This window comes from Neomonachus schauinslandi, chromosome 1 (assembly GCF_002201575.2).
Source record: "Neomonachus schauinslandi chromosome 1, ASM220157v2, whole genome shotgun sequence".
NCBI lineage: Eukaryota > Metazoa > Chordata > Mammalia > Carnivora > Phocidae > Neomonachus > Neomonachus schauinslandi.
The window spans coordinates 42,815,506-42,828,454 of NC_058403.1; the positions used below are offsets into that span (position 1 = coordinate 42,815,506).

A 12,949-nucleotide genomic window follows, 5' to 3' on the forward strand; every position below is an offset into this window, starting at 1 on the left:
AAGCTGACTCAATCCTTGGCTTATGGTTCCTTCCTCTACCTTCAGAAAGCATCACTAACCTTTGCTTTAGGTGTCACGTCTTCTCCAACTCTAACCCTCCTGTCTCTGTCTAAGAAGGATGATTGTGGTTACATTGGGCCCACTTGGATAATCCAGGATAATCACCTCATCCAAAATTATGAATTAAATGTCATCTATAAAGTTCCTTTTTCCAAGTAAGGTAACATACATATTTACAGGTTTCAGAGATTAGGGTATGGACATCTTTGAGGGTGGGGCATTATTCTGACTACCACAAAATTAAATTCACTTTACCCTGTTACTGATTTTCAAGATGTTGCTGCTTTTGCTGCATCTCACAAATTTTGATAAGTTGTGTTTTCATATTCATTTAGTCTAAAATGTTTTTAAATTTTGCTTGAGATTTCTTTTTCAACTTATGTGTCATGTAGAAGTATGTTGTTAATCTCCACGTATTTCAGGATTTTCCAATTATCTTTCTGTTACTGATTTTTAAGTTCAATTCCATTATGGTCTGAAAGCAGACATTGCATGATTTCTATTTTTAAAAATTTCAAAAGGCATGTTTTATGGCCGAGAATGTGGTCTAGATTGGTAGTTATTTCATGGGCACTTGAGAAGAATGTTTATTCTGTGCTTGTTGGACAAAGTAGCATATAGATGTTAATTGATGGTATTGTGAAGTTCAACTATGTTCTTATTAATTTTCTCCCTGCTAGCTCTGTCCACCTGTGAGAAAGGGGTATGGAAGTCTCCAAATATGATTACAGATTCATCTATTTCTCCTTGAATTTCTATCAATTTTAGTCTCTCATAGTTTGATGCTCTGTTGTTTTGCACATGCATGTTAAGAACTGTTAGGTCTTCTTGGAAAATTGACCCTTTTATCATTACATAATGCCCTTCTTTATTTCTGATAACTTTCCTTGCTTTAAAGTCTGATCTGTCTGGAATTAAACTGATAAGAACAGATACTACACTTGATCTTAGCCAAAAGGCCGAGAAGCGATGATCTGTCTGAAATTAATTAATTAACAGAAGAACCAGGGTAGCATAGGGTGATACTGTATCCATTATTCCTCAAAAGATCTCATTATTTCTGTAGTCCTACAGAAGAGGTTTTTTGGGGGTGGGAGAAATGTCCATAGGCTCACTGGGGAAAGACTGGAGTTATGGGCAGTGAAGTGTCTTTCATCGAAGGGTCTTGTCCTCTATATTATTATGTTCTCACATTTTAAGGAAATGGCTCAGATCTGTAAACTGGATCAAAGGTCATGATTTTACAATGTAATCACTAAGCTCAGCCTTTTGTTCACCAGATCTTGACCCTTTCTGGTTACATAAGTCAAGTAAAATCGCCATTGGTGGCAATTTTCATTGCCTTTGGAATATGGTCTATTAGCCACTGTCATAGATCTTTGTGATTCAGTGCTTTTTGTTCACAATTACAGTAGGGAATGCCCTTCATGAGGAGTATATCCACCTTTCTTCACTGGTGTTGCCATGGGGCCTCTGCTACTCTAGAGTCCTATCACTCATTACAAAAGAGAGCTTATCTCCCTTAAAAATCTCTCCTAGTTACAGTCAATCCTGATCTACAGTAGACCGATACCACTGTCTTAATTATTTTTCCTTCCCTATCCACCAATAAGCCATTCCTTATTCCTTTAATGAATGCAATGTATGCATCCCCCAGGGAAACACAGTCAGCTAGTGAGTTAAGATGCTGATAGGACATCAGATATCCAATAGGCATGTACATGCAGATTTGGATCTCACACAAGGTAGTAGTCTGTTTCATCCTCCTTTGTAACTAAGCTATTCTAAAGTCCTGGGTGTGAGTTTCAGACCAGTCTGTCTCCAACTGTAGGAGCTTTTCAATAGCTTCTATAGGTGCTTTCTGGTTTTCACCTCATGCCTGAACTGGTAGGTGGCTAATTTGAGTCTATCATTCTCCGTCTTCACTGCTTGGATTACACTAAACAAATAATTCTATTATGTATCTCAAAACTAGAGCTATCGCATAAACTAATATATCCCTTTTTACTTGTATCCTATCCTAATTTCTCTACCTGGGAAAATCTTAGTAATTTCAATGTTATAGCATGCTAAATATTATTAACTCCCTACTTAACAACAGCAATAGTTTTCTTATTCCCATTTCAAAATCTTATCCTGGAGATCTGTTTTCGAGGACCACTTCTGGTACTGACTATATAAGTATGATGCCCATGGAGATGCTGACACTGAGATGAGAATCCACGTGAATTTAGGTTTGTGGGAAAATGACCCAGGGAAAGGGAGGGAGGCATGGATTTTTTATAAACCAGTTTCTACCGTAAACAACAAGAGATTTTTTTCCACTGACTTCCTAGTACTTGTGTAAACACAAATGAGAATATGGGGATATTTACACACCCATTCTGTGAGTAATTTGTGGAAGGCTGCTCTTGGAGGGTATTGATTACTAGCACATCCAGCATGCCACATAGGAAGTAAGGCAGAATTAGCCATTGAAAGCCACAGAGAGATATGTAGGTGTAGCTTTGGAAGTTGAACTTGTGTACACTAAAGTGGCAGGGGCCAGAGCATAAGAGAGGAGTTTAAACAGCTTTAGCTATTAGGTGTTTTACATTTTGTTTCTATTTAAACCTAAAAAAAAACCCTAGGAGATAGGCACTTCCATAATCCTTACTTAGAAGAAGACATTAGACACAGATGGGTTAAAAAACTTTCCTAAAACCAGTTACTAAATAGTGGGAGTGTAATTTAAAATCTAGGAGCTTCAGGCTAAATTTCTGAATGTAATCTCCATAGCTAATATCATTTCTATAGATTTTTGAACTGTAAAATATGTCTCTGGTAATTGTCAATTACAAATAAAGAGTATAATGTTAGAGAGTAAATGTTAAACTATATTCTTATTGTGATCAGAGTTAGCTTTTGAATAATGTATTTAACACATAAAACCAATAGAAATGATTTATTCTTAGTTGTTATTTAAATATTCTAAAAAAAATCAGGTAACCAGGATTTTAAAAACATGCATTACTCTTCATCAACAGACAGTTCTCTTCATGAGAGAAATCCCTCTGACCATATTGTACTATTTAAAATGTATCACTGATAGAAATGGCTTCATTTGTACAATAATATTAATGGAAGGATAGCTTCTTTAGGTTGAAGAATACCACATCTCAGTAAATCTGCTACAATTTAGGCATTCTCAGTGTATGGTCACCTAATGAACCAATCAAGAACTGGCAATGTTTTAGGCAGGTCAAGTGGACAAACAGAAGAAGTTTTGTTTTGTTGTTTTTTGGTGTTGATGTCATATTTCATCTAATAGATGTCCCTTTCTTTTCTTATGTATGTCATGTTAGTGTATAAAATCTGCTTTTACTATTATTGATTGATTTAATATTAGCTTTTTGACTAACACACCAATTTTTGAAAATGACAAATATTATAAATTCTTCTTGCAATAGTTATACTTGGTCAAGTGATAAATTGTTTATAACTAAAATCTTTTTTTAATTTCCATTGTTAATGGCTGTGCTTCTTCATCTCATAGTGCCTTTGTTCAAGGAATGGTTTTAATTTTAATTAGCTCTGTTTCCATTTGCTGAATATCTTGCTATCCGTAGCATCCAGAACCAATTGGATTTATGCTTTAGCATTTCCTCATAGCACTGCTCCAATCTATACCAATTAACAAAAGGGAAAAAAAAAAAAAAGCTCTAAAATTTAACCTCTAAATTTATATAGACCAGCACTTGCACATTTTTTATTCTTTCTCCCAGGACACTTATTGGGAAAAATGACCACTAGTTCTTTAAATGATGCTAAATTGCCATTTGATTCAAAGGAGATTGGCCTTCTTTTCACATTTTCCCAGTTATCTTCCTTTTAATTGATATTTAATGTATCATTACACACCTTTATTTACATATACTCCTTGGCATTTCTTCTAAGAGTAAGAAAGATCAGCTGATGGGTCCATAAGAGTGGGATAATGGAGTGAAATTGACTTTTCTTGACTAATCTATATAAGATAGGTCTGTCTTAGGATGTAGAATTTATTATTATCCAAGCATGGTGAAGCCAGCAGATCAGGAAATGATTGTCATTGATGACTCACAGTTCTGAAGAGGAGGAGGTCACACCACTCCATGTAGGCCATACAAGAGAACACCAATATTAGCCACAGACAGAGAGAGAGTAGGGAATTTGGGGTAAGCCTTTAGCATGGTTTTCCTGGGAAGAAATGGGCATGGCAGGGTAAGCAATCCAATCAGGTTTAGGATTAGCAGATCTGAACAATTTCAGCAGGCTCTAGAGTGTAGGGATTGCATTTAGCTGTCTGATACCAGCCCTGAGGTGATTAGGGCAGGGGATAGAGGCCCCCCCGTGTGAAAGTCCAATAAAGGCAAAATGGGAAGGAATGGGCCATTGTTTACTCTGCATATGAACAGCATACTCCCTGGAGAGTCATTTGCTGTATGAGGAATTGGGCTAACCTTCTGTGCTCTGGTGGGCCCAGATATCACAGAGAGTAGAAAATGTGGTTAATACAAGGTCCACACTGTCTCTGTATTTTTTAGCAAATGGTGTGTGAAATTCAAGCAGAAATTTTCACACACTGCCTTAATTTTTACAAATGTTTTTGAATAAATTTGTCTTATTTTTATGTGTATATTTGTGTGTGTATATGTGTCTGGGTTCATGTGCCAGTGTGTGTGTTTTAATACACCTGTCCACTGAATAAAAAAAAAAAATACACCTGTCCACTGGACAATGAAATTTGTTTTGGTGTTAAACACAAATATTTATCTCACATGCCTTTAATATTTTTCATAAATATTTCATTATTAATAAATTATATACAGAACATGTGAATGCTTTTAAATTCACTTACAACTCAAATATCCCCAGGTGTTCCAATCTTTCATGGCTATCTTTACTTCCAATATCTTAATAACTTATGTAAGCACCCATTTTCATTTCCTCCCTTACTAATGTCTTTGAGGTCCTGAAGGCAGGAGAGAAGGGAAGCTATGTTACTCTACTCTCTTTTCCCACCACAATCCTGCTTCATTTGTATGTCTGATCCTTCCTTACTAGTTCATCCTCTATGGCTGTTGTCTTATTTCTACTCTACTTTAAACTGAATATGGGGCACAGTTTCCTTTTCATTACCCCAAATAAGAACTACACGATACTCATAATTGTCTCTATTGATGGTCTGATAATACACAGGGTGAGTACTGCCCATAATCAGAAACAACTTTGGGCTAAAAGGCAGATCTCACTGTTTTTCAGATTTAACTGGTCACTTCACCACAGGACACCTTAGGAAATTTTTCTTTTCTTACCTCCAAAGAGTCGCATAGCTCCTTAATTGTCCATGTCTTCAAATTTCAGTTCCTCACTCCTCCCCACTAGCTTCCTTTAGAAACACAATATTCTACCATTTTATTGTGCAGGTCAAATTAATTTTTTTTCTCTAAAGCCTTTCTCAAGGGAATTAGCCATATGAACTCTTTGCCAACAATAAGACTGTCAACAACATCACGATAACAAAGACAGGAACAAAAGTCAAAACGTTTTCATAAAGCAAAGGCCTAGCTCTACCAATTCAGTGATTATAAACAACTAACTAAACTCCAGCGAGCTTTTAAAGTAATATCCATCCCCCTCCCATCACAGTATATATTATATACAATTTGCTCCTGGATGCAATATGTAGCACCAGAGCACAAAGCAAACCTAGACAGGATTCCCAAATGCCACTTTATCACTGCTCAGGGACTTGAATAGGAAAAACTTAATTACGAATAAGTTCAAATCAAATGAATTTCGTTCTGGAGGTCCTGGAGCATTTATCCAGTGTGATCTATTATCCCCTCTTGGAGCATCTTGTAACCTTTTCCTTACAGGACTTTTTGTGGCTGTGCAAATATAATTTTGTGTTAATATTTTTAAAATGTCTCTCTTTTGTTAACTCTAAGCTACATAGAGCAGAGGTTACTTGTGCTCCACTGCTGTATCCCCAGGGGCTGGCACAGTGTGCAGCACTGGGAGGACTCTCTTATTAAATGAATGAATGAAAGTTTGTAGTTTGAGGGGGTGAATGTGTTCATTCAACTACAGTTTTAATCAAAGCTACTATATACTGAAGACATAATGCAGGCTAAGAAATATGTTAAGTTCCTTACATGCATAATGTATTTTAATTTTGACAACAACTTCATAATTATCATCTCAGTTTGTAGGCAGAACACAAGTAGAGTTAATACAATATGTTCCAGATAGTGACCAAGCTGAGACTTGAACCATATTGGCAGAATCCAGAGCCCATTCCCTATATTTTCTCTTGCTTTATGTATATGTTTCTAAAAGTTACATGCATATTGTTGTAAGAATTTGAATATTAAGTCTCCCTTTTACTCTCTACAACTGAAGAGGGTAATAATATTTTGTATTTCTCATGTAAAATTCTGCAACATAAGCAGATCTCCCAATCAGTTTTCAATACTCTTACAAAGTTCAACATTGTTACACATACTTCCAACTCTATCTAAAAATCCTCTGCAATTCACTGGTAGAACAAGCAGATAATGGGTCCACCACCTGGTTCTTTTATTTTCATCATACTCAGAAGATTATGACTCTCATCGTTACTCTTGTGATCTCATGGCTTTGGGAAAATGATAAATAGGTGATTTCCCCAGAAAGGTCAAGAATCACTGGCAAAGATGAACTGCATTGGGTAACTTTGACCAAAGTTTCAGTAAGGGTATTCCCTAAACAGCTGTGCTGTCAAGCATATTGTCATGTCCTAACATTGATTTCAGACTTAAGGAGCCTTAGATATCATCTGGGAAGTGCTAAAGTGAGGGGTTAATTTGCCCAGCTCCAAGGATCTGGTCGTCAGCATTGTACTTCCTTTCCTGAATAATTTATATGATTAGGTTTCAATTATCTTTCCTTGACTAAAATACTGTTTCTAGTAATGGTGAATTTGAAGATTCTTATTTTATTATTGTATCAGTATATTTCATCTAAAGATAAAATGAGATTTTATTTTGATTTTTCCTATTATTAGAAACCATTATCCTACATTCAATCATTATCTCTTAATAGTTTTTGGATGGTGTAAACATTTGACTCTTTGAAAACTCCCTGTGGTCTGTTAACTATTGGTGAGGATCCTGAATAAACAATATTAATTTGCTTCTTTTAAATCACATTAAATTAATATTTATTCCATTTAATTTATTAATATTAAATTTCATTTAAGTTTGTCATACTCTTATTTTTTGTATTATGGGTGGCAGTGTCACTTACTTTCTTAACATTAATAGCCTATGTTGTCTTTTAAGACAATGTTATAAGCATGGGACATTTACTATTTAAAATGGATTTACAAATTCAGTAAAATTTTTAACAAAAAAGCATGTGATCTTCATAAAAATTGGCTGTTCAGATATATTAAAGTTTCCCTCAGCAACCATATGGCATAAATCATTCATATCATTTGGCAAAGTACACTATCCCTAAATAATTAGCTTGAATGGCTACATGATGCTAAATAGTCTATTTTTGCTCCTTTTTCATGTCAGTGACTTTATTAAAAATTGTCATTTTTAGAACTATTTTAAATCCAGATTTGAGAAGCCAGATTATTTGATGATACCATAGTGAGGCTAACCATTTCAGAAATAATTTACTGAAATACTTGGTTACTAAGAATACATTATTTTGATTGTTTGTTGTTACCCCCTCACTATTCTTCCAGTCTCTGAAATATTCATTTGTTTTCTTTTCCACTGTAAAAACAATCTTAAATGTTTTTAAGCCAATGTGTTTGAGACTACAGAAATAGTCTCATCAATTCAATATTGAGGTATTGCTTTAAAATGTTACTCAGTTTTTATGACAAAAATATGCCATCTGCATAAATCTGGCATAATGTAGGCACAAAACAGTCTTTGGTCTGGGCTTCTACTCCCTCTGTTTTAAAGATGGGCCCATACAGAGCTAGGACAAAACTTTGTCACATGAACTGTGTGTGCCTTTAATACGCTTAGATGAATCATGCCAAGATACCATATGGGGACCTTGTTTCAAAACCCCACAAGAAATTCATCATGAGGAGAGAATCAATTCTTATACCCCTATAATCTCATCTCTACAAGCATTCCTCTTCATGGAAGGGAATGGTAAATGTCTCAGATGTGCATACACTTTCTCATTCATTTGCCCCATCTTATTCTGTATACTTCCATTTCCTTTGTTTCATTCAACTGCACGTGAATCATTCCTGAAAACTGAGTGTCCATTAAGTCACCAAAGAAAAACTTAATTAATCCACAAATTTCAAACAATAAAATAACATTTCTCTGATCATGAGGCCATGAACTATATATTAATAACAACAAAAAAATTCTTCCTATTTGAATTTATGATCTCTTTACTAAGTGACTGAAACTAACACAAAATATAAATGAAATAGAATTTCTAAATATGTATATATTTAGATATCTATCTCTCTATATATAGATATATATAAAGAGAAAGCTACATATCAGAATTTATTAGGTGGATTTAAGGGAATGATATGGGGAAAATTCATGATGTTAGATAATTGTGACAATTAAAATTTATGTATGAAATAAAGAGATTAATTTGAATAGTTCTATGCAAATAAATGTCAAAACCTAGATGAAATGACTTAATAATATCACCCCTTGAAGATGACATGTTAATTATAAGAGTAAAATTATATCTTCAAAATGGAGAAACCTGTGGATATCACCTTAACCAAGTGATCAAAATTTAGCATTGCTGATAACAAAACCATCTGACATTTATATGCTTTTTGATGTGATGCAATGGAAAACACATTACAAAATACATTTGTGTGGTGTGTGTGTATCTTGAATCTAATGTTGAAAAGATCAGGTAAGATTAAATATGCTACTTTTTGTAAGGCAAGTGACCTGGACTCTTTAATACTGTCAATGTCATGAAAGACATTAGAAAAAGGAAAAAAATGTATATATACATATCTATTAACTATACTGAACACACACACACACACATATATATCTCAATGTTTATGTATATATTTATCAGTCTTAAATTTGGGGGTATAGTGATCATGGTAATGTGGCATGGAGAAATGTATTCTAAATTTAATGGAGAAATATAATGAGGTCTGCAACTCGCTCTCAAATTTTTTACTAAGGAAAGTAAAAAGATAAACAGATGATATGCTGCAACATCTGGCAAATTGTTAACAATTTGTGAATCTGGGTGAAAGGTATACAAGTGTTTAATGTACCATTCTTACAACATTTTTGTAGGTACAAAAGATTCTCAAAACACAAAGTTGGGAAAAACTGAACCATCTAAAATAAATAAAAAGTCAACTACTGATTCAATTTTTTCATGCTTTATTGAAGTATTTTCCTAAAAGCATGCATTATTTCTTAGAACAATGATTATGATATAATTTATGGACTTAATTGGCCATATTCTCTTTTTCTCTCTCACTCTCTCTCTTTCTGTATACACACACACCATAATCAACTTGAAATATGCAGCACTGTAATCTTGTTTTCCTTTCTCGTCTCAGGGGTATTGATTGGTCCTGACTGGAGAGCAGAAAAAAACTGAATGATTTTTTACCTTAATAAAGAACTCCCATCGAGTAAAAAAATGTGTACTATCAGAAAGCTAAGCAGCACATCTAAAGGCAATCAACAGAATTTAAACTAATAGCCTTCAAATATAACTAATGGTATAATCAACACTCTGAAAAATAGGTTCATTACGGAGTGTTTGGATTAAGGTCAATGAGTACAGGGCAGCATTTGTGTTATTGTGACAATGTGCAATCCTGTCACTCAACCATTCCATTAGAAACAAAGGTATGTGGGGGTTCCCTCCACTTACTTTTTATAGCTGGAGTTATTATCAGTCCATATTGAGGCTAAATGCTTAGCCACTTGAGTTGTTCGTTTCAATTCCCAAATGCCCACACAAACTTGCAGTTAGCAGCATGACATGACATTGAAATGCAAAGATCGCAAAAGTCTTCTGAGAGAATTGATCTTAAAGAAAATAATTTTTGATGAATTTAATACATAGCACTTACTCCTCCTGGAACCAATTTTTCCCCTTTTAGGATTCATATGGAAGCACCATTATGCAAAAACATCACATTCTAGACCTCAAATTGTGTCAACATATGTCACAACACCTAAATCCAAAAACATAAGTCATTTAAAAATATTGCATACCAACTGAAGGACATTATAAATATTTTAGATGTTGTCATCTCCCCCATTGCATGCAATTTCTATTATGAGATAAACATTCTGCCTAGATGGTATCTATCAATAAATAAAAAGGAACTACCAAGAGAAAAGAACATCAGAATCAGATAAGAGGTCAGTGGAGATGATTAAAAACTTCTTTCAATCATAACACCTTGAATTACAGTGAGAGATTTTCCACTAAATATTATAAAGTGTATTTTCTGGGTATAAAATGAAACTTTCCAAAGGTATTAAATGCTAGCACATACAGTTATAGTAATATTCAATAGCATTCTTTTTACTACTATTTTGTGGCTTAGTTTTTTTCTGATTTTAAATCATGTCTAATTTTCAATAAAAAAGAAGTCTAGGTATTGTGAAGTATCCAACTCTGTTTACTATGATATTACAGAAAGAAAGAAAGAAAGAGAGAGAGAGAGAAAACGAAGGAAAAGAAAGGAAAGGAAAGGAAAGGAAAGAAAAGGAAAGGAAAGGAAGAGAAAGAAAAAGAGAGAAGCAACTTTGATAGGCCCTAACATCAGCATTTTTAGATAAGAAAGCCAAAGTTCAAAACAAAAGAATCACAGGCGTTACTTACTATATTTGAAGATATCCGACTGGAGGTGTTATAGTAAGTATTGCTCAAATCATGCGAAGAAGTTAACTGTCACTAAAAGATTTAGTAGTTCTGAATCACAGTGTTCCATTTTGATGGGTCTAAGAACTGGGGAATCTAGAAATATTGTAGCAGGCTTAATGAAATACATCCAATATCTTTGACTGAATCTTCAGGTTTCAAATAACTTGACCAGGTACAGGTAATTTGCTCTAAAAGGTACATATTCATAATGCTTAATTAAAATCACATGAAATTCTAGTATTCCATTATCATCATACTAGTGATTCCTGAGCTATTGATTCCAACTTTGTTTTACATTCAGCTACCTCTCTTTCTTTCAATTTTAATTATCTTTCTTAGAGGACAAGTAAATTAGCCAATTCAGCTGTAAAATTCACTAGAGAGGACTCTGTGTTAGCTTCAGTTTCTGCAGGTTTATGGGATCAGTGATGATAAAATATCTAGGACCTACATTCTTTTTATTCCTCCCCTCAAGAAAAAACACAAATTTTATCCTTTGCATTTATTTGACACTTTGAACCTACTAGCATACCTTTTGACTTATCAATTTAAAAGTCATTTCAGTGCTTTGGTTGTATTTCAAAAATGAAGTGCTGCAATTTATATTTTGATAAATTATAAAGTCACTCCTTCTCCCTTCCTTATTTCTTGTGTCTCTGCACTGCCCCTTTTTCTTTAAATTATCAAATGAATGACTTCTGTCACATGAATCATGAAAATATGTTCAGATGTATATGTGTCTTGAAACAATGTTGCGAATCTGTGACACATACAAAAGAAAAAGGTCAGTTCAACTATAATCAATTTTATATTCACATCTTCTAGCTTTGTGCCTGCTACATAGGAGACACTAAACACATGTTGAATAAAAGAATGGATTAATGTTTTCTCTGATTTCCCGATAACTCCATCCAGAAGTTTTTCCCTTTTGATAAGCACTTATTTTTACCAATTACAACATTTTAATATGTTGCTTTGTACTAACTTTAACTGCATATTTTACTATTATTATTACTACTGTTCTTATAACTATCTGAGAGTGTAAGATCCACAAATAATTATCACTCAACATCACTTTATATGAATTATGTGCATAAAGAATAATAGAATCTAAGTTAATAAATTGCTTATATTTCTTTATAGAATAAATATGTATTCTTACTTATATCAGGCTCCTGAGTCAAGGAGTTTATTTGGATAGAGATCCCAGAAAACATTGATGGGAATGCTGGGAAGTGAGTTGGGGAATGGAAGGAAGACAATGAAAGGTATATTATTAGCAGATTACTACTATGTTCATCTGAAGCCTTACTTAATATGAACATTTGGGAGACATGTTAAAGATGCTTTAACATTATGCTACCCTGAAGGAGAAAATTGATATATTCGTCCTCCAAATGTGGCATGCACTGGACTAGTGAATTCCAAAGGGGTATGGAGGAGCACCAAGAGTATCCGGAATAATACCTAAAGAATGGGGAACACCACTTGCTTTCTGAAATCAATAGAAAGTATAATAATTTAAAAAGAGAATCTGTGGTTCCAATGGTCCTCCAACAATGAGGACCTTCAAGTCCACAGCAGTAGAGTCAACCTGCTTTACTTGCAAAGATAAACAGTTAATGTAGAGGGTTAATTGTGATTAATAGCAGCTTAAATGGATAAAACTTACTCCTGATCATCTTCATATTAGCCTATTTCTGTCTTGAGACAAATTCCATTAGAATTTAATTAATTGAATATTAATTAATAATAATTTTATCTTAATATTAAATTAATCATTTAATTTATCATCAAAAGTTTCCCCTTGATGATAATGGATTAAAATAGAGAAAGAAGCTGACCACTTCTTTGAGTTACATCGATTTTAGTTGCTTTAAAACCACAAATCTGCATAATAACAATATTGAAATAAGTATCAGTATGCTTCAGTGGAATCTTTTATGGTTAATCTTATTTG

General features: G+C 33.9%; 1 pseudogene; it reads right to left on the minus strand.

The window, feature by feature from the left end:
- Positions 1 to 937: 937 nt before the first annotated feature.
- Positions 938 to 1,031, minus strand: LOC123323273 (annotated as a pseudogene).
- Positions 1,032 to 12,949: the final 11,918 nt, after the last annotated feature.